Source organism: Colletes latitarsis, chromosome 4 (assembly GCF_051014445.1).
Source record: "Colletes latitarsis isolate SP2378_abdomen chromosome 4, iyColLati1, whole genome shotgun sequence".
Lineage (NCBI taxonomy): Eukaryota > Metazoa > Arthropoda > Insecta > Hymenoptera > Colletidae > Colletes > Colletes latitarsis.
Window position 1 is genome coordinate 10,891,741 of NC_135137.1, and position 23,893 is coordinate 10,915,633.

The window sequence follows — 23,893 nt, forward strand, 5'->3', positions numbered from 1 at the left end:
TATTTTAGAGGATATGGCTCGTTATGTCTTGGTTAGTTCTGGTATTTGCACTCATCTGGCTCGTATTTTCGCATTTTTCGCATACTTGTTTGCCAGATCCTGACCTTTTTCTCGCTTGGACCACATAGTAATGTGGTACCACACTGAAACAGTCAATTAAACCTGGTTGCGATTAATGTTTTAGAGGATAACGCCGGTTATGTCTGGGTAAGTTCTGGGATTTGCCCTCATCTGGCTGGTACTTTCGCATTTTTTGCATACTTGTTGGCCAGACCCTGGGCATTTTCTACCTTGGATCATGTAGTAATATCGTACCACACGGAAACAGTCAATAAAAGCTGGTTCCGATTAATATTTTAGTGGAGAACACAGGTAATGCCTGGGTTAGGTCTGGTATTTGCCATCATCTAGCACATACTTTCGCATTTTTCGCATACTTGCTGTCCAGATCTTGGGTTTTTTGTGGCTTGGATCACGTAGTAATGTGGTACCACACTGAATCAGTTAATGAAAGCTGGTTCCGATTAGTATTTTAGAGGATATGGCTCGTTATGTCTTGGTTAGTTCTGGTATTTGCACTCATCTGGCTCGTATTTTCGCATTTTTCGCATACTTGTTTGCCAGATCCTGGCCTTTTTCTGGCTTGGACCACGTAGTAATGTGGTACCACACTGAAACATTCAATTAATCCAGGTTGCGATAAATATTTTAGAGGATAACGCCGGTTATGTCTGGGTTAGGTCTGGCATTTGCCCACGTCAGGCTCGTACTTTCGCATTTTTCGCATACTTGCTGGCCAGACCCTGGGATTTTTCTGGTTTGGATCACGTAGTAATGTGGTACCACACTGAAACAGTCAATAAAAGCTGCTTCCGATTAATATTTTAGTGGAGAACACCGGTTATTCCTGGGATAGGTCTGCTATTTGCCATCATCTAGCACATACTTTCGCATTTTTCGCATACTTGCTGTCCAGATCTTGGGTTTTTTGTGGCTTGGATCACGTAGTAATGTGGTACCACACTGAAACAGTCAATGAAAGCTGGTTCCGATTAGTATTTTAGAGGATAAGGCTGGTTATGTCTCGGTTAGTTCTGGTATTTGCCCTCATCTGGCTCGTACTTTCGCATTTTTCGCATACTTGCTGTCCAGATCTTGGGTTTTTTGTGGCTTGGATCACGTAGTAATGTGGTACCACACTGAAACAGTCAATTAATCCTGGTTCCGATTAGTATTTTAGTGGATAAGGCTGGTTACGTCTGGGTTAGTTCTGGTATTTGCCCTCATCTGGCTCGTACTTTCGCATTTTTCGCATACTTGTTGGCCAGATCCTGGCCTTTTTCTGGCTTGGACCACGTAGTAATGTGGTACCACACTGAAACAGCAAATGAAAGCTGGTTCCGATTAATATTTTAGAGGATAACCCCGGTTATGTCTCGGTTAGGTATGGGATTTGCCCTCATCTGTCTCGTACTTTACGCATTTTTCTGATACTTGTTGGACAGATCCTGACGTTTTTCAAGTTTGTGTCACGTAGTAATACGGTACCGCATCGAAACAGTCTATAAAACCTGGTTGCGATTAACAGTTTAGAGGATAACGCCGGTTATGCCTGGGTTAGGTCTGGGATTTGCCCTCATCTGGCTCGCACTTTCGAATTTTTCGCATACTTGTTGGCCAGACACTTGGCCTTCTCTAGCTTGGTTCACGTAGTAATGTTGTACCACACTGAAACTGTCAATAAAAGCTGGTTCCGATTAATATTTTAGAGGATAACGCCGGTTATGTCTGGGTTAGGTCTGGTATTAGCCCTCATCTGGCTCGTATTATCGCATTTTTCGCATACTTGTTGGCCAGATCCTGGTCGTTTTCTGGCTTGGACCAAGTAGTAATGTGGGGCCACACTCAAACAGTCAATTACACCTGGTTACGCTTAATATTTTAGAGGATAACGCCGGTTATGTGTCGCTTAGGTCCGGGATTTGCCCTCCACATGTCTCGTACTTTCGCATTTTTCGCATACTTGTTGGCCAGATCCTGGCCTATTTCTGGTTTGGATCACGTAGTAATGCGGTACCACACCGAAACAGTTAATTAAACCTGGTTGCGATTACTATTTTATAGAATAACGACGGTTATGTGTCGGTTAGGTCTGGGATTTGCCCTCATATATATCGTACTTTCTCATTTTTCGCATACTTGTTGGCCAGATCCTGGGCATTTTCTGGTTTGGATCACGTAGTAATGTGGTACCACACTGAAACAGTCAATGAAAGCTGATTCCGATTAGTATTTTAGATGATAACGATGGTTACGTCTGGGTTAGTTCTGGTATTTGCCTTCATCTGTCTCGTACTTTCGCATTTTTCGCATACTTGCTGTCCAGATCTTGGGTTTTTTGTGGCTTGGATCACGTAGTAATGTGGTACCACACTGAAACAGTCAATTAAACCTGGTTGCGATTAATATTTTAGAGGATAACGCCGGTTATGTCTGGGTAAGTTCTGGGATTTGCCCTCATCTGGCTGGTACTTTCGCATTTTTTGCATACTTGTTGGCCAGACCCTGGGTTTTATCTACCTTGGATCATGTAGTAATATCGTACCACACTGAAACAGTCAATAAAAGCTGGTTCCGATTAATATTTTAGTGGAGAACACAGGTTATGCCTGGGTTAGGTCTGGTATTTGCGCTCATCTGGCTCGTACTTTCGTATTTTTCGCATACTTGTTGGCCAGACCCTGGGCCTTCTCTAGCTTGGATCACGTAGTAATGTGGTACCACACTGAAACAGTCAATGAAAGCTGGTTCCGATTAGTATTTTAGATGATAACGCTGGTTATGTCTAGGTTAGTTCTGGTATTTGCACTCATCTGGCTCGTATTTTCGCATTTTTCGCATACTTCTTTGCCAGATCCTGGGCTTTTTCTGGCTTAGACCACGTAGTAATGTGGTACCACACTGAAACATTCAATTAATCCAGGTTGCGATTAATATTTTAGAGGATAACGCCGGTTATGTCTGGGTTAGGTCTGGTATTTGCCCTCATCAGGCTCGTACTTTCGCATTTTTCGCATACTTGCTGGCCAGACCCTTGGCTTTTTCTGGTTTGGATCACGTAGTAATGTGGTACCATACTGAAACAGTCAATAAAAGCTGGTGCCGATTAATATTTTAGTGGAGAACGCCGGTTATGCCTGGGTTAGCTCTGGTATTTGCGCTCATCTGGCTCGTACTTTCGTATTTTTCGCATACTTGTTGGCCAGACCCTGGGCCTTCTCTAGCATGGATCATGTAGTAATGTTGTACCACACTGAAACAGTCAATAAAAGCTGGTTCCGATTAATGTTTTAGAGGATAACGCCGGTTATGTCTCGCTTAGGTCCGGGATTTGCCCCGCCACATGTCTCGTATTATCGCATTTTTCGCATACCTGTTGGCCAGATCCTGGCCTTTTTCTGGTTTGGATCACGTAGTAATGCGGTACCACACCGAAAGAGTCAATGAAAGCTGGTTCCGATTAGTATTTTAGAGGATGAGGCTGGTTATGTCTGGGTTAGTTCTGGTATTTGCCTTCATCTGGCTCGTACTTTCGGATTTTTCGTATACTTGCTGTCCATATCTTGGGTTTTTTCTGGCTTGGACCACGTAGTAATGTGGTACCACACTGAAACAGTCAATTAAACCTGGTTGCGATTAATGTTTTAGAGGATAACGCCGGTTATGTCTGGGTAAGTTCTGAGATTTGCCCTCATCTGGCTGGTACTTTCGCATTTTTTGCATACTTGTTGGCCAGACCCTGGGCTTTTTCTACCTTGGATCATGTAGTAATATCGTACCACACGGAAACAGTCAATAAAAGCTGGTTCCGATTAATATTTTAGTGGAGAACGCCGGTTATGCCTGGGTTAGGTCTGGTATTTGCGCTCATCTGGCTCGTACTTTCGTATTTTTCGCATACTTGTTGGCCAGACCCTGGGCCTTCTCTAGCATGGATCATGTAGTAATGTTGTACCACACTGAAACAGTCAATAAAAGCTGGTTCCGATTAATGTTTTAGAGGATAACGCCGGATATGTCTCGCTTAGGTCCGGGATTTGCCCTCCACATGTCTCGTATTATCGCATTTTTCGCATACCTGTTGGCCAGATCCTGGCCTTTTTCTGGTTTGGATCACGTAGTAATGCGGTACCACACCGAAACAGTCAATGAAAGCTGGTTCCGATTAGTATTTTAGAGGATGAGGCTGGTTATGTCTGGGTTAGTTCTGGTATTTGCCCTCATCTGGCTCGTACTTTCGGATTTTTCGTATACTTGCTGTCCATATCTTGGGTTTTTTATGGCTTGGACCACGTAGTAATGTGGTACCACACTGAAACAGTCAATTAAACCTGGTTGCGATTAATGTTTTAGAGGATAACGCCGGTTATGTCTGGGTAAGTTCTGGGATTTGCCCTCATCTGGCTGGTACTTTCGCATTTTTTGCATACTTGTTGGCCAGACCCTGGGCATTTTCTACCTTGGATCATGTAGTAATATCGTACCACACGGAAACAGTCAATAAAAGCTGGTTCCGATTAATATTTTAGTGGAGAACACAGGTTATGCCTGGGTTAGGTCTGGTATTTGCCATCATCTAGCACATACTTTCGCATTTATCGCATACTTGCTGTTCAGATCTTGGGTTTTTTGTGGCTTGGATCACGTAGTAATGTGGTACCACACTGAATCAGTTAATGAAAGCTGGTTCCGATTAGTATTTTAGAGGATATGGCTCGTTATGTCTTGGTTAGTTCTGGTATTTGCACTCATCTGGCTCGTATTTTCGCATTTTTCGCATACTTGTTTGCCAGATCCTGGCCTTTTTCTGGCTTGGACCACGTAGTATGGTGGTACCACACTGAAACATTCAATTAATCCAGGTTGCGATTAATATTTTAGAGGATAACGCCGGTTATGTCTGGGTTAGGTCTGGTATTTGCCCTCGTCAGGCTCGTACTTTCGCATTTTTCGCATACTTGCTGGCCAGACCCTGGGATTTTTCTGGTTTGGATCACGTAGTAATGTGGTACCACACTGAAACAGTCAATAAAAGCTGCTTCCGATTAATATTTTAGTGGAGAACACCGGTTATTCCTGGGTTATGTCTGCTATTTGCCACCATCTAGCACATACTTTCGCATTTTTCGCATACTTGCTGTCCAGATCTTGGGTTTTTTGTGGCTTGCATCACGTAGTAATGTGGTACCACACTGAAACAGTCAATGAAAGCTGGTTCCGATTAGTATTTTAGAGGATAAGGCTGGTTATGTCTCGGTTAGTTCTGGTATTTGCCCTCATCTGGCTCGTACTTTCGCATTTTTCGCATACTTGCTGTCCAGATCTTGGGTTTTTTGTGGCTTGGATCACGTAGTAATGTGGTACCACACTGAAACAGTCAATTAATCCTGGTTCCGATTAGTATTTTAGAGGATAAGGCTGGTTATGTCTGGGTTAGTTCTGGTATTTGCCATCATCTGGCTCGTTCTTTCGCATTTTTCGCATACTTGTTGGCCAGATCCTGGCCTTTTTCTGGCTTGGACCACGTAGTAATGTGGTACCACACTGAAACAGCAAATGAAAGCTGGTTCCGATTAATATTTTGGAGGATAACCCCGGTTATGTCTCGGTTAGGTATGGGATTTGCCCTCATCTGTCTCGTACTTTACGCATTTTTCTGATACTTGTTGGACAGATCCTGACCTTTTTCTAGTTTGTGTCACGTAGTAATATGGTACCGCATCGAAACAGTCTATTAAACCTGGTTGCGATTAACAGTTTAGAGGATAACGCCGGTTATGTCTGGGTTAGGTCTGGTATTAGCCCTCATCTGGCTCGTATTATCGCATTTTTCGCATACTTGTTGGCCAGATCCTGGTCGTTTTCTGGCTTGGACCAAGTAGTAATGTGGTCCAGTCGGTGGCCCTATACGGGGCCCCCGTCTGGGCGGACGACCTGGCTGCCTCCCGGCGCAGCATGACTATGCTGCGTCGGGTGCAGAGGCGCATGGCGCTCAGGGTCGTCCGCGGGTATCGGACCATGTCACATGAGGCGGCGACGGTTCTAGCGGGGATGCCGCCCATGGACCTGCTCGCGCGGTCGCACGCGGTGATGTACCGGCACCGCGTCGACCGTCGCGCGGGGGTGGGGGCGGTCCCGGGCGGGCAGGAACCTGCTTGGGGCGATTTGAAGCGCCAGGCCCGGCAGTCCGTGTTGCTCGCGTGGCAGGAGCGGCTGGCTCTGCCAACCGCGGGGCACCGGACTGTCGGGGCGGTTCGGCCACTCCTGAAGAAGTGGCTGGACAGGGGCCATGGCAGCCTCACCTACCGGATGGCACAGGTATTTTCCGGGCATGGCAGCTTCGGAAGATACCTGTGCCGGATAGGGAAGGAGCCGACGGCGCGTTGCTGCCACTGCGACGCTGAGCAGGACACGGCGGATCATACCCTGGAGGTATGCCCCGCGTGGGAGGGGGAGCGACGTGTCCTGGTCGGCGTCGTCGGGCGGGATGTCTCGCTGCCGGGCGTGGTGCGCGCCATGCTCGGCAGCGAGGAGAAGTGGAGGGCCGTGGCCTCCTTCTGCGAGAACGTAATGTTGCAGAAGGAGGCCGCGGGGAGGGAGCGCGAGCTTCAGCGGCGCGCTGAAGCTCGCGCTCGTGCGGTGGCCCGAGGTCGTCGCCCGGTCGCGAGGCGTCGCGGGCGGCCGCCTCGGCGTGGCGGATGACCTAGGCTGGGAGGGGGGTCCTGAGGGGACCCTCCTCCCGCCAGGCGGCGCCGGGTCGGACCGGTTGGGGGTAGAAGTGCCTCCCCCTACCGGTCCGACGCAAGGGGAGGCACCCTCGGCGGTCTGGTGCGGCCATGAACGCCCGGCCGCCGAGGGGTGGAAACGGGGTCGCGGGCGGTTGCGAGTTGGGGCTCGCAGCCGCCACTAAACGCGGCCCCGGGACGGATAGCGGCGGGATGGAGTGGCCCCGTCCCGCCGCTATGAGGCAGTGTGTCTACTGGGGGGCCCGATTGTCCCCCCGGGGGATGGGCGCGAAAGCGCGGGCACGGGGAGGATACCGGAAGAATGCTTCGAGCGATTCCCGGTATCCTCCCAAAGCGTGCCGAAGGGTCACCGTGGGGTTTTTAGTGGGTAGGTCCCGCGCCTGTCGTTGTACGGGCGCGGGGAATCCCACACACCCCTCCCACCTCTCCCCAAGGAGGTGGGAGGGAGTCTTTCGAAGATTTTCCCCACGACAAAAAAAAAAAAAAAAAAAAAAAAAAGTAGTAATGTGGGGCCACACTCAAACAGTCAATTACACCTGGTTACGATTAATATTTTAGAGGATAACGCCGGTTATGTCTCGCTTAGGTCCGGGATTTGCCCTCCACATGTCTCGTACTTTCGCATTTTTCGCATACTTGTTGGCCAGATCCTGGCCTATTTCTGGTTTGGATCACGTAGTAATGCGGTACCACACCGAAACAGTTAATTAAACCTGGTGGCGATTACTATTTTATAGGATAACGACGGTTATGTGTCGGTTAGGTCTGGGATTTGCCCTCATATATATCGTACTTTCTCATTTTTCGCATACTTGTTGGCCAGATCCTGGGCTTTTTCTGGTTTGGATCACGTAGTAATGTGGTACCACACTGAAACAGTCAATGAAAGCTGATTCCGATTAGTATTTTAGATGATAACGATGGTTATGTCTGGGTTAGTTCTGGTATTTGCCTTCATCTGTCTCGTACTTTCGCATTTTTCGCATACTTGCTGTCCAGATCTTGGGTTTTTTGTGGCTTGGATCACGTAGTAATGTGGTACCACACTGAAACAGTCAATTAATCCTGGTTGCGATTAATATTTTAGAGGATAACGCCGGTTATGTCTGGGTTAGGTCTGGTATTTGCCCTCATATGTCTCGTACTTTCTCATTTTTCGCATACTTGTTGGCCAGCTCCTGGGCTTTTTCTGGTTTGGATCACGTAGTAATGTGGTACCACACTGAAACAGTCAATGAAAGCTGGTTCCGATTAGTATTTTAGATGATAACGCTGGTTATGTCTGGGTTAGTTCTGGTATTTGCCTTCATCTGGCTCGTACTTTCGCATTTTTCGCATACTTGTTGGCCAGCTCCTGGCCTTTTTCTGGCTTGGACCACGTAGTAATGTGGTACCACACTGAAACAGTCAATTAAACCTGGTTGCGATTAATATTTTAGAGGATAACGCCGGTTATGTCTGGGTAAGTTCTGGGATTTGCCCTCATCTGGCTCGTACTTTCGTATTTTTCGCATACTTGTTGGCCAGATCCTGGCCTTTTTCTGGCTTAGACCACGTAGTAATGTGGTACCACACTGAAACATTCAATTAATCCAGGTTGCGATTAATATTATAGAGGATAACGCCGGTTATGTCTGGATTAGGTCTGGTATTTGCCCTCATCAGGCTCGTACTTTCGCATTTTTCGCATACTTGCTGGCCAGACCCTTGGCTTTTTCTGGTTTGGATCACGTAGTAATGTGGTACCATACCGAAACAGTCAATAAAAGCTGGTGCCGATTAATATTTTAGTGGAGAACGCCGGTTATGCCTGGGTTAGGTCTGGTATTTGCGCTCATCTGGCTCGTACTTTCGTATTTTTCGCATACTTGTTGGCCAGACCCTGGGCCTTCTCTAGCATGGATCACGTAGTAATGTTGTACCACACTGAAACAGTCAATAAAAGCTGGTTCCGATTAATATTTTAGAGGATAACGCCGGTTATGTCACGCTTAGGTCCGGGATTTGCCCTCATCTGGCTCGTATTATCGCATTTTTCGCATACTTGTTGGCCAGATCCTGGCCTTTTTCTGGTTTGGATAACGTAGTAATGCGGTACCACACCGAAACAGTCAATTAAACCTGGTTGCGATTACTATTTTAGACGATAACGACGGTTATGTCTGGGTAAGTTCTGGGATTTGCCCTCATCTGGCTCGTACTTTCGCATTTTTCGCATACTTGCTGTCCAGATCTTGGGTTTTTTGTGGCTTGGATCACATAATAATGTGGTACCACACTGAGACAGTCAATTGATCCTGGTTGCGATTAATATTTTAGAGGATAACGCCGCTTATGTCTGGTATTTGCTCTCATCTGGCTCGTACTTTCGCATTTTTCGCATACTTGTTTGCCAGATCCTGGCCTTTTTAGAAAAAGGTTAGAGCTTGGACCACGTAGTAATGTGGTACCACACTGAAACATTCAATTAATCCAGGTTGCGATTAATATTTTAGAGGATAACGCCGGTTATGGCTGGGTTAGGTCTGGTATTTGCCCTCGTCAGGCTCGTACTTTCGCATTTTTCGCATACTTGCTGGCCAGACCCTCGGATTTTTCTGGTTTGGATCACGTAGTGGTGTGGTACCAAACTGAAACAGTTAATGAAAGCTGGTTCCGATTAATATTTTAGTGGAGAACACAGGTTATGCCTGGGTTAGGTCTGGTATTTGCCATCATCTAGCACATACTTTCGCATTTTTCGCATACTTGCTGTCCAGATCTTGGGTTTTTTGTGGCTTGGATCACGTAGTAATGTGGTACCACACTGAAACAGTCAATGAAAGCTGGTTCCGATTAGTATTTTAGAGGATAAGGCTGGTTATGTCTCGGTTAGTTCTGGTATTTGCCCTCATCTGGCTCGTACTTTCGCATTTTTCGCATACTTGCTGTCCAGATCTTGGGTTTTTTGTGGCTTGGATCACGTAGTAATGTGGTACCACACTGAAACAGTCAATTAATCCTGGTTGCGATTAATATTTTAGAGGATAACGCCGGTTATGTCTGGGTTAGGTCTGGTATTTGCCCTCATATGTCTCGTACTTTCTCATTTTTCGCATACTTGTTGGCCAGCTCCTGGGCTTTTTCTGGTTTGGATCACGTAGTAATGTGGTACCACACTGAAACAGTCAATGAAAGCTGGTTCCAATTAGTATTTTAGATGATAACGCTGGTTATGTCTGGGTTAGTTCTGGTATTTGCCTTCATCTGGCTCGTACTTTCGCATTTTTCGCATACTTGTTGGCCAGCTCCTGGCCTTTTTCTGGCTTGGACCACGTAGTAATGTGGTACCACACTGAAACAGTCAATTAAACCTGGTTGCGATTAATATTTTAGAGGATAACGCCGGTTATGTCTGGGTAAGTTCTGGGATTTGCCCTCATCTGGCTGGTACTTTCGCATTTTTTGAATACTTGTTGGTCAGACCCTGGGTTTTATCTACCTTGGATCATGTAGTAATATCGTACCACACTGAAACAGTCAATAAAAGCTGGTTCCGATTAATATTTTAGTGGAGAACACAGGTTATGCCTGGGTTAGGTCTGGTATTTGCGCTCATCTGGCTCGTACTTTCGTATTTTTCGCATACTTGTTGGCCAGACCCTGGGCCTTCTCTAGCTTGGATCACGTAGTAATGTGGTACCACACTGAAACAGTCAATGAAAGCTGGTTCCGATTAGTATTTTAGAGGATATGGCTCGTTATGTCTAGGTTAGTTCTGGTATTTGCACTCATCTGGCTCGTATTTTCGCATTTTTCGCATACTTGTTTGCCAGATCCTGGCCTTTTTCTGGCTTAGACCACGTAGTAATGTGGTACCACACTGAAACATTCAATTAATCCAGGTTGCGATTAATATTATAGAGGATAACGCCGGTTATGTCTGGATTAGGTCTGGTATTTGCCCTCATCAGGCTCGTACTTTCGCATTTTTCGCATACTTGCTGGCCAGACCCTTGGCTTTTTCTGGTTTGGATCACGTAGTAATGTGGTACCATACTGAAACAGTCAATAAAAGCTGGTGCCGATTAATATTTTAGTGGAGAACGCCGGTTATGCCTGGGTTAGGTCTGGTATTTGCGCCCATCTGGCTCGTACTTTCGTATTTTTCGCATACTTGTTGGCCAGACCCTGGGCCTTCTCTAGCATGGATCACGTAGTAATGTTGTACCACACTGAAACAGTCAATAAAAACTGGTTCCGATTAATATTTTAGAGGATAACGCCGGTTATGTCACGCTTAGGTCCGGGATTTGCCCTCATCTGGCTCGTATTATCGCATTTTTCGCATACTTGTTGGCCAGATCCTGCTCGTTTTCTGGGTTGGACCAAGTAGTAATGTGGGACCACAATGAAACAGTCAATTACACCTGGTTACGATTAATATTTTAGAGGATAACGCCGGTTATGTCTCGCTTAGGTCCGGGATTTGCCCTCCACATGTCTCGTACTTTCGCATTTTTCGCATACTTGTTGGCCAGATCCTGGCCTTTTTCTGGTTTGGATAACGTAGTAATGCGGTACCACACCGAAACAGTCAATTAAACCTGGTTGCGATTACTATTTTAGACGATAACGACGGTTATGTCTGGGTAAGTTCTGGGATTTGCCCTCATCTGGCTCGTACTTTCGCATTTTTCGCATACTTGCTGTCCAGATCTTGGGTTTTTTGTGGCTTGGATCACATAATAATGTGGTACCACACTGAGACAGTCAATTGATCCTGGTTGCGATTAATATTTTAGAGGATAACGCCGCTTATGTCTGGTATTTGCTCTCATCTGGCTCGTACTTTCGCATTTTTCGCATACTTGTTTGCCAGATCCTGGCCTTTTTCTAGCTTGGACCACGTAGTAATGTGGTACCACACTGAAACATTCAATTAATCCAGGTTGCGATTAATATTTTAGAGGATAACGCCGGTTATGGCTGGGTTAGGTCTGGTATTTGCCCTCGTCAGGCTCGTACTTTCGCATTTTTCGCATACTTGCTGGCCAGACCCTCGGATTTTTCTGGTTTGGATCACGTAGTGGTGTGGTACCAAACTGAAACAGTTAATGAAAGCTGGTTCCGATTAATATTTTAGTGGAGAACACAGGTTATGCCTGGGTTAGGTCTGGTATTTGCCATCATCTAGCACATACTTTCGCATTTTTCGCATACTTGCTGTCCAGATCTTGGGTTTTTTGTGGCTTGGATCACGTAGTAATGTGGTACCACACTGAAACAGTCAATGAAAGCTGGTTCCGATTAGTATTTTAGAGGATAAGGCTGGTTATGTCTCGGTTAGTTCTGGTATTTGCCCTCATCTGGCTCGTACTTTCGCATTTTTCGCATACTTGCTGTCCAGATCTTGGGTTTTTTGTGGCTTGGATCACGTAGTAATGTGGTACCACACTGAATCAGTTAATGAAAGCTGGTTCCGATTAGTATTTTAGAGGATATGGCTCGTTATGTCTTGGTTAGTTCTGGTATTTGCACTCATCTGGCTCGTATATTCGCATTTTTCGCATACTTGTTTGCCAGATCCTGACCTTTTTCTCGCTTGGACCACATAGTAATGTGGTACCACACTGAAACAGTCAATTAAACCTGGTTGCGATTAATGTTTTAGAGGATAACGCCGGTTATGTCTGGGTAAGTTCTGGGATTTGCCCTCATCTGGCTGGTACTTTCGCATTTTTTGCATACTTGTTGGCCAGACCCTGGGCATTTTCTACCTTGGATCATGTAGTAATATCGTACCACACGGAAACAGTCAATAAAAGCTGGTTCCGATTAATATTTTAGTGGAGAACACAGGTTATGCCTGGGTTAGGTCTGGTATTTGCCATCATCTAGCACATACTTTCGCATTTTTCGCATACTTGCTGTCCAGATCTTGGGTTTTTTGTGGCTTGGATCACGTAGTAATGTGGTACCACACTGAATCAGTTAATGAAAGCTGGTTCCGATTAGTATTTTAGAGGATATGGCTCGTTATGTCTTGGTTAGTTCTGGTATTTGCACTCATCTGGCTCGTATTTTCGCATTTTTCGCATACTTGTTTGCCAGATCCTGGCCTTTTTCTGGCTTGGACCACGTAGTAATGTGGTACCACACTGAAACATTCAATTAATCCAGGTTGCGATAAATATTTTAGAGGATAACGCCGGTTATGTCTGGGTTAGGTCTGGTATTTGCCCTCGTCAGGCTCGTACTTTCGCATTTTTCGCATACTTGCTGGCCAGACCCTGGGATTTTTCTGGTTTGGATCACGTAGTAATGTGGTACCACACTGAAACAGTCAATAAAAGCTGCTTCCGATTAATATTTTAGTGGAGAACACCGGTTATTCCTGGGTTAGGTCTGCTATTTGCCATCATCTAGCACATACTTTCGCATTTTTCGCATACTTGCTGTCCAGATCTTGGGTTTTTTGTGGCTTGGATCACGTAGTAATGTGGTACCACACTGAAACAGTCAATGAAAGCTGGTTCCGATTAGTATTTTAGAGGATAAGGCTGGTTATGTCTCGGTTAGTTCTGGTATTTGCCCTCATCTGGCTCGTACTTTCGCATTTTTCGCATACTTGCTGTCCAGATCTTGGGTTTTTTGTGGCTTGGATCACGTAGTAATGTGGTACCACACTGAAACAGTCAATTAATCCTGGTTCCGATTAGTATTTTAGAGGATAAGGCTGGTTACGTCTGGGTTAGTTCTGGTATTTGCCCTCATCTGGCTCGTACTTTCGCATTTTTCGCATACTTGTTGGCCAGATCCTGGCCTTTTTCTGGCTTGGACCACGTAGTAATGTGGTACCACACTGAAACAGCAAATGAAAGCTGGTTCCGATTAATATTTTAGAGGATAACCCCGGTTATGTCTCGGTTAGGTATGGGATTTGCCCTCATCTGTCTCGTACTTTACGCATTTTTCTGATACTTGTTGGACAGATCCTGACGTTTTTCAAGTTTGTGTCACGTAGTAATACGGTACCGCATCGAAACAGTCTAGAAAACCTGGTTGCGATTAACAGTTTAGAGGATAACGCCGGTTATGCCTGGGTTAGGTCTGGGATTTGCCCTCATCTGGCTCGCACTTTCGAATTTTTCGCATACTTGTTGGCCAGACCCTTGGCCTTCTCTAGCTTGGTTCACGTAGTAATGTTGTACCACACTGAAACTGTCAATAAAAGCTGGTTCCGATTAATATTTTAGAGGATAACGCCGGTTATGTCTGGGTTAGGTCTGGTATTAGCCCTCATCTGGCTCGTATTGTCGCATTTTTCGCATACTTGTTGGCCAGATCCTGGTCGTTTTCTGGCTTGGACCAAGTAGTAATGTGGGGCCACACTCAAACAGTCAATTGCACCTGGTTACGATTAATATTTTAGAGGATAACGCCGGTTATGTCTCGCTTAGGTCCGGGATTTGCCCTCCACATGTCTCGTACTTTCGCATTTTTCGCATACTTGTAGGCCAGATCCTGGCCTATTTCTGGTTTGGATCACGTAGTAATGCGGTACCACACCGAAACAGTTAATTAAACCTGGTTGCGATTACTATTTTATAGGATAACGACGGTTATGTGTCGGTTAGGTCTGGGATTTGCCCTCATATATATCGTACTTTCTCATTTTTCGCATACTTGTTGGCCAGATCCTGGGCATTTTCTGGTTTGGATCACGTAGTAATGTGGTACCACACTGAAACAGTCAATGAAAGCTGATTCCGATTAGTATTTTAGATGATAACGATGGTTATGTCTGGGTTAGTTCTGGTATTTGCCATCATCTGTCTCGTACTTTTGCATTTTTCGCATACTTGCTGTCCAGATCTTGGGTTTTTTGTGGCTTGGATCACGTAGTAATGTGATACCACACTGAAACAGTCAATTAATCCTGGTTGCGATTAATATTTTAGAGGATAACGCCGGTTATGTCTGGGTTAGGTCTGGTATTTGCCCTCATATGTCTCGTACTTTCTCATTTTTCGCATACTTGTTGGCCAGCTCCTGGGCTTTTTCTGGTTTGGATCACGTAGTAATGTGGTACCACACTGAAACAGTCAATGAAAGCTGGTTCCGATTAGTATTTTAGATGATAACGCTGGTTATGTCTAGGTTAGTTCTGGTATTTGCACTTATCTGGCTCGTATTTTCGCATTTTTCGCATACTTCTTTGCCAGATCCTGGGCTTTTTCTGGCTTAGACCACGTAGTAATGTGGTACCACACTGAAACATTCAATTAATCCAGGTTGCGATTAATATTTTAGAGGATAACGCCGGTTATGTCTGGGTTAGGTCTGGTATTTGCCCTCATCAGGCTCGTACTTTCGCATTTTTCGCATACTTGCTGGCCAGACCCTTGGCTTTTTCTGGTTTGGATCACGTAGTAATGTGGTACCATACTGAAACAGTCAATAAATGCTGGTGCCGATTAATATTTTAGTGGAGAACGCCGGTTATGCCTGGGTTAGCTCTGGTATTTGCGCTCATCTGGCTCGTACTTTCGTATTTTTCGCATACTTGTTGGCCAGACCCTGGGCCTTCTCTAGCATGGATCATGTAGTAATGTTGTACCACACTGAAACAGTCAATAAAAGCTGGTTCCGATTAATGTTTTAGAGGATAACGCCGGTTATGTCTCGCTTAGGTCCGGGATTTGCCCCGCCACATGTCTCGTATTATCGCATTTTTCGCATACCTGTTGGCCAGATCCTGGCCTTTTTCTGGTTTGGATCACGTAGTAATGCGGTACCACACCGAAACAGTCAATGAAAGCTGGTTCCGATTAGTATTTTAGAGGATGAGGCTGGTTATGTCTGGGTTAGTTCTGGTATTTGCCCTCATCTGGCTCGTACTTTCGGATTTTTCGTATACTTGCTGTCCATATCTTGGGTTTTTTCTGGCTTGGACCACGTAGTAATGTGGTACCACACTGAAACAGTCAATTAAACCTGGTTGCGATTAATGTTTTAGAGGATAACGCCGGTTATGTCTGGGTAAGTTCTGGGATTTGCCCTCATCTGGCTGGTACTTTCGCATTTTTTGCATACTTGTTGGCCAGACCCTGGGCATTTTCTACCTTGGATCATGTAGTAATATCGTACCACACGGAAACAGTCAATAAAAGCTGGTTCCGATTAATATTTTAGTGGAGAACGCCGGTTATGCCTGGGTTAGGTCTGGTATTTGCGCTCATCTGGCTCGTACTTTCGTATTTTTCGCATACTTGTTGGCCAGACCCTGGGCCTTCTCTAGCATGGATCATGTAGTAATGTTGTACCACACTGAAACAGTCAATAAAAGCTGGTTGCGATTAATGTTTTAGAGGATAACGCCGGTTATGTCTGGGTAAGTTCTGGGATTTGCCCTCATCTGGCTGGTACTTTCGCATTTTTTGCATACTTGTTGGCCAGACCCTGGGCATTTTCTACCTTGGATCATGTAGTAATATCGTACCACACGGAAACAGTCAATAAAAGCTGGTTCCGATTAATATTTTAGTGGAGAACACAGGTTATGCCTGGGTTAGGTCTGGTATTTGCCATCATCTAGCACATACTTTCGCATTTATCGCATACTTGCTGTCCAGATCTTGGGTTTATTGTGGCTTGGATCACGTAGTAATGTGGTACCACACTGAATCAGTTAATGAAAGCTGGTTCCGATTAGTATTTTAGAGGATATGGCTCGTTATGTCTTGGTTAGTTCTGGTATTTGCATTCATCTGGCTCGTATTTTCGCATTTTTCGCATACTTGTTTGCCAGATCCTGGCCTTTTTCTGGCTTGGACCACGTAGTAATGTGGTACCACACTGAAACATTCAATTAATCCAGGTTGCGATTAATATTTTAGAGGATAACGCCGGTTATGTCTGGGTTAGGTCTGGTATTTGCCCTCGTCAGGCTCGTACTTTCGCATTTTTCGCATACTTGCTGGCCAGACCCTGGGATTTTTCTGGTTTGGATCACGTAGTAATGTGGTACCACACTGAAACAGTCAATAAAAGCTGCTTCCGATTAATATTTTAGTGGAGAACACCGGTTATTCCTGGGTTATGTCTGCTATTTGCCACCATCTAGCACATACTTTCGCATTTTTCGCATACTTGCTGTCCAGATCTTGGGTTCTTTGTGGCTTGCATCACGTAGTAATGTGGTACCACACTGAAACAGTCAATGAAAGCTGGTTCCGATTAGTATTTTAGAGGATAAGGCTGGTTATGTCTCGGTTAGTTCTGGTATTTGCCCTCATCTGGCTCGTACTTTCGCATTTTTCGCATACTTGTTGGCCAGATCCTGGCCTTTTTCTGGCTTGGACCACGTAGTAATGTGGTACCACACTGAAACAGCAAATGAAAGCTGGTTCCGATTAATATTTTAGAGGATAACCCCGGTTATGTCTCGGTTAGGTATGGGATTTGCCCTCATCTGTCTCGTACTTTACGCATTTTTCTGATACTTGTTGGACAGATCCTGACCTTTTTCTAGTTTGTGTCACGTAGTAATACGGTACCGCATCGAAACAGTCTATTAAACCTGGTTGCGATTAACAGTTTAGAGGATAACGCCGGTTATGTCTGGGTTAGGTCTGGTATTTGCCCTCATCAGGCTCGTACTTTCGCATTTTTCGCATACTTGCTGGCCAGACCCTTGGCTTTTTCTGGTTTGGATCACGTAGTAATGTGGTACCACACTGAAACAGTCAATAAAACCTGGTTGCGATTAATATTTTAGAGGATAACGCCGGTTATGTCTGGGTTAGGTCTGGTATTTGCCCTCGTCAGGCTCGTACTTTCGCATTTTTCGCATACTTGTTGGCCAGACCCTTGGCCTTCTCTAGCTTGGATCACGTAGTAATGTTGTACCACACTGAAACAGTCAATAAAAGCTGGTTCCGATTAATATTTTAGAGGATAACGCCGGTTATGTCTGGGTTAGGTCTGGTAATAGCCCTCATCTGGCTCGTATTATCGCATTTTTCGCATACTTGTTGGCCAGATCCTGGTCGTTTTCTGGCTTGGACCAAGTAGTAATGTGGTACCACACTGAAACAGTCAATGAAAGCTGGTTCCGATTAGTATTTTAGATGATAACGCTGGTTATGTCTGGGTTAGTTCTGGTATTTGCCTTCATCTGGCTCGTACTTTCGCATTTTTCGCATACTTGTTGGCCAGCTCCTGGCCTTTTTCTGGCTTGGATCACGTAGTAATGCGGTACCACACCGAAACAGTTAATTAAACCTGGTTGCGATTACTATTTTATAGGATAACGACGGTTATGTGTCGGTTAGGTCTGGGATTTGCCCTCATATATATCGTACTTTCGCATTTTTCGCATACTTGTTGGCCAGCTCCAGGCCTTTTTCTGGCTTGGACCACGTAGTAATGTGGTACCACACTGAAACAGTCAATTAAACCTGGTTGCGATTAATATTTTAGAGGATAACGCCGGTTATGTCTGGGTAAGTTCTGGGATTTGCCCTCATCTGGCTGGTACTTTCGCATTTTTTGCATACTTGTTGGCCAGACCCTGGGTTTTATCTACCTTGGATCATGTAGTAATATCGTACCACACTGAAACAGTCAATAAAAGCTGGTTCCGATTAATATTTTAGTGGAGAACACAGGTTATGCCTGGGTTAGGTCTGGTATTTGCGCTCATCTGGCTCGTACTTTCGTATTTTTCGCATACTTGTTGGCCAGACCCTGGGCCTTCTCTAGCTTGGATCACGTAGTAATGTGGTACCACACTGAAACAGTCAATGAAAGCTGGTTCCGATTAGTATTTTAGATGATAACGCTGGTTATGTCTAGGTTAGTTCTGGTATTTGCACTCATCTGGCTCGTATTTTCGCATTTTTCGCATACTTCTTTGCCAGATCCTGGGCTTTTTCTGGCTTAGACCACGTAGTAATATGGTACCACACTGAAACATTCAATTAATCCAGGTTGCGATTAATATTTTAGTGGAGAACGCCGGTTATGCCTGGGTTAGCTCTGGTATTTGCGCTCATCTGGCTCGTACTTTCGTATTTTTCGCATACTTGTTGGCCAGACCCTGGGCCTTCTCTAGCATGGATCATGTAGTAATGTTGTACCACACTGAAACAGTCAATAAAAGCTGGTTCCGATTAATGTTTTAGAGGATAACGCCGGTTATGTCTCGCTTAGGTCCGGGATTTGCCCCGCCACATGTCTCGTATTATCGCATTTTTCGCATACCTGTTGGCCAGATCCTGGCCTTTTTCTGGTTTGGATCACGTAGTAATGCGGTACCACACCGAAACAGTCAATGAAAGCTGGTTCCGATTAGTATTTTAGAGGATGAGGCTGGTTATGTCTGGGTTAGTTCTGGTATTTGCCCTCATCTGGCTCGTACTTTCGGATTTTTCGTATACTTGCTGTCCATATCTTGGGTTTTTTCTGGCTTGGACCACGTAGTAATGTGGTACCACACTGAAACAGTCAATTAAACCTGGTTGCGATTAATGTTTTAGAGGATAACGCCGGTTATGTCTGGGTAAGTTCTGGGATTTGCCCTCATCTGGCTGGTACTTTCGCATTTTTTGCATACTTGTTGGCCAGACCCTGGGCATTTTCTACCTTGGATCATGTAGTAATATCGTACCACACGGAAACAGTCAATAAAAGCTGGTTCCGATTAATATTTTAGTGGAGAACACAGGTTATGCCTGGGTTAGGTCTGGTATTTGCCATCATCTAGCACATACTTTCGCATTTATCGCATACTTGCTGTCCAGATCTTGGGTTTTTTGTGGCTTGGATCACGTAGTAATGTGGTACCACACTGAATCAGTTAATGAAAGCTGGTTCCGATTAGTATTTTAGAGGATATGGCTCGTTATGTCTTGGTTAGTTCTGGTATTTGCATTCATCTGGCTCGTATTTTCGCATTTTTCGCATACTTGTTTGCCAGATCCTGGCCTTTTTCTGGCTTGGACCACGTAGTAATGTGGTACCACACTGAAACATTCAATTAATCCAGGTTGCGATTAATATTTTAGAGGATAACGCCGGTTATGTCTGGGTTAGGTCTGGTATTTGCCCTCGTCAGGCTCGTACTTTCGCATTTTTCGCATACTTGCTGGCCAGACCCTGGGATTTTTCTGGTTTGGATCACGTAGTAATGTGGTACCACACTGAAACAGTCAATAAAAGCTGCTTCCGATTAATATTTTAGTGGAGAACACCGGTTATTCCTGGGTTATGTCTGCTATTTGCCACCATCTAGCACATACTTTCGCATTTTTCGCATACTTGCTGTCCAGATCTTGGGTTTTTTGTGGCTTGCATCACGTAGTAATGTGGTACCACACTGAAACAGTCAATGAAAGCTGGTTCCGATTAGTATTTTAGAGGATAAGGCTGGTTATGTCTCGGTTAGTTCTGGTATTTGCCCTCATCTGGCTCGTACTTTCGCATTTTTCGCATACTTGCTGTCCAGATCTTGGGTTTTTTGTGGCTTGGATCACGTAGTAATGTGGTACCACACTGAAACAGCCAATTAATCCTGGTTCCGATTAGTATTTTAGAGGATAAGGCTGGTTATGTCTGGGTTAGTTCTGGTATTTGCCATCATCTGGCTCGTTCTTTCGCATTTTTCGCATACTTGTTGGCCAGATCCTGGCCTTTTTCTGGCTTGGACCACGTAGTAATGTGGTACCACACTGAAACAGCAAATGAAAGCTGGTTCCGATTAATATTTTAGAGGATAACCCCGGTTATGTCTCGGTTAGGTATGGGATTTGCCCTCATCTGTCTCGTACTTTACGCATTTTTCTGATACTTGTTGGACAGATCCTGACCTTTTTCTAGTTTGTGTCACGTAGTAATACGGTACCGCATCGAAACAGTCTATTAAACCTGGTTGCGATTAACAGTTTAGAGGATAACGCCGGTTATGTCTGGGTTAGGTCTGGTATTAGCCCTCATCTGGCTCGTATTATCGCATTTTTCGCATACTTGTTGGCCAGATCCTGGTCGTTTTCTGGCTTGGACCAAGTAGTAATGTGGGGCCACACTCAAACAGTCAATTACACCTGGTTACGATTAATATTTTAGAGGATAACGCCGGTTATGTCTCGCTTAGGTCCGGGATTTGCCCTCCACATGTCTCGTACTTTCGCATTTTTCGCATACTTGTTGGCCAGACCCTGGGCTTTTTCTACCTTGGATCATGTAGTAATATCGTACCACACTGAAACAGTCAATAAAAGCTGGTACCGATTAATATTTTAGTGGAGAACACAGGTTATGCCTGGGTTAGGTCTGCTATTTGCCATCATCTAGCACATACTTTCGCATTTTTCGCATACTTCCTGTCCAGATCTTGGGTTTTTTCTGGCTTGGACCACGTAGTAATGAGATACCACACTGAAACAGTCAATTAATCCTGGTTCCGATTAGTATTTTAGAGGATAAGGCTGGTTATGTCTGGGTTAGTTCTGGTATTTGCTCTCATCTGGCTCGTACTTTCGCATTTTTCGCATACTTGTTGGCCAGATCCTGGCCTTTTTCTGGCTTGGACCACGTAGTAATGTGGTACCACACTGAAACAGACAATGAAAGCTGGTTCCGATTAATATTTTAGAAGATAAACCCGGTTATGTCTCGGTTAGGTATGGGATTTGCCCTCATCTGTCTCGTACTTTCGCATTTTTCTCATACTTGTTGGACAGATCCTGGCCTTTTTCTGGTTTGGATCACGTAGTAATACGGTACCGCACCGTAACAGTCTATTAAACCTGGTTGCGATTAACATTTTAGAGGATAACGCCGGTTATGTGTCGGTTAGGTCTGGGATTTGCCCTCATCTGTCTCGTACTTTCTCATTTTTCGCATACTTGTTTGCCAGATCCTGGGCTTTTTCTGGTTTGGATCACGTAGTAATGTGGTACCACATTGAAACAGTCAATAAAAGCTGGTTCCGATTAATATTTTAGAGGATAGCGCCGGTTATGTCTGGGTTAGGTCTGGTATTAGCCCTCATATGGCTCGTATTATCGCATTCTACGCATACTTGCTGTCCAGATCTTGGGTTTTTTGTGGCTTGGATCACGTAGTAATGTGGTACCACACTGAAACAGTCAATTAAACCTGGTTGCGATTACTATTTTAGAGGATAACGACGGTTATGTGTCGGTTAGGTCTGGGATTTGCCCTCATCTGTCTCGTACTTTCTCATTTTTCGCATACTTGTTTGCCAGATCCTGGGCTCTTTCTGGTTTGGATCACGTAGTAATGTGGTACCACACTGAAACAGTCAATGAAAGCTGGTTCCGATTAGTATTTTAGAGGATAAGGCTGGTTATGTCTGGGTTAATTCTGGTATTTGCCCTCATCTGGCTCGTTCTTTCGGATTTTTCGCATACTTGTTGGCCAGATCCTGGGCTTTTTCTGGTTTGGATCACGTAGTAATGTGGTACCACACTGAAACAGTCAATAAAAGCTGGTTCCGATTAATATTTTAGTGGAGAACACCGGTTATTCCTGGGTTAGGTCTGGTATTTGCCATCATCTAGCACATTCGTTCGCATTTTTCGCATACTTGCTGGAAAGATCTTGGGTTTTTTGTGGCTTGGATCACGTAGTAATGTGGTACCACACTGAAACAGTCAATAAAAGCTGGTTCCGATTAATGTTTTAGAGGATAACGCCGGTTATGTCTGGGTTAGGTCTGGTATTTGCCCTCATCTGGCTCGTACTTTCGCATCTTTCGCATACTTGCTTTCCAGATCTTGGGTTTTTTGTGGCTTGGATCACGTAGTAATGTGGTACCACTCTGAAACAGTCAATGAAAGCTGGTTCCGCTTAGTATTTTAGAGGATAAGGCTGGTTATGTCTGGGTTAGTTCTGGTATTTGCCCTCATCCGGCTCGTACTTTCGGATTTTTCGCATACTTGCTGTCCAGATCTTGGGTTTTTTGTGGCTTGTATCACGTAGTAATGTGGTACCACACTGAAACAGTCAATGAAAACTGGTTCCGATTAGTATTTTAGAGGATGAGGCTGGTTATATCTGGGTTAGTTCTGGTATTTGCCCTCATCTGGCTCGTACTTTCGCATTTTTCGCATACTTGCTGTCCAGATCTTGGGTTTTTTGTGGCTTGGATCACGTAGTAATGTGGTACCACACTGAAACTGTCAATTAATCCTGGTTGCGATTAATATTTTAGAGGATAACGCCGGTTATGTCTGGGTTAGGTCTGGTATTTGCCCTCATCTGGCTCGTACTTTCGCATTTTTCGCATACTTGTTGGCCAGACCCTGGGCTTTTTCTACCTTGGATCATGTAGTAATATCGTACCACACTGAAACAGTCAATAAAAGCTGGTACCGATTAATATTTTAGTGGAGAACACAGGTTATGCCTGGGTTAGGTCTGCTATTTGTCATCATCTAGCACATACTTTCGCATTTTTCGCATACTTGCTGTCCAGATCTTGGGTTTTTTCTGGCTTGGACCACGTAGTAATGAGATACCACACTGAAACAGTCAATTAATCCTGGTTCCGATTAGTATTTTAGAGGATAAGGCTGGTTATGTCTGGGTTAGTTCTGGTATTTGCTCTCATCTGGCTCGTACTTTCGCATTTTTCGCATACTTGTTGGCCAGATCCTGGCCTTTTTCTGGCTTGGACCACGTAGTAATGTGGTACCACACTGAAACAGTCAATGAAAGCTGGTACCGATTAATATTTTAGACGATAAACCCGGTTATGTCTCGGTTAGGTATGGGATTTGCCCCCATCTGTCTCGTACTTTCGCATTTTTCTCATACTTGTTGGACAGATCCTGGCCTTTTTCTGGTTTGGATCACGTAGTAATACGGTACCGCACCGTAACAGTCTATTAAACCTGGTTGCGATTAACATTTTAGAGGATAACGCCGGTTATGCCTGGGTTAGGTCTGGGATTTGCCCTCATCTGGCTCGTACTTTCGAATTTTTCGCATACTTGTTGGCCAGACCCTTGGCTTTTTCTGGTTTGGATCACGTAGTAATGTGGTACCACATTGAAACAGTCAATAAAAGCTGGTGC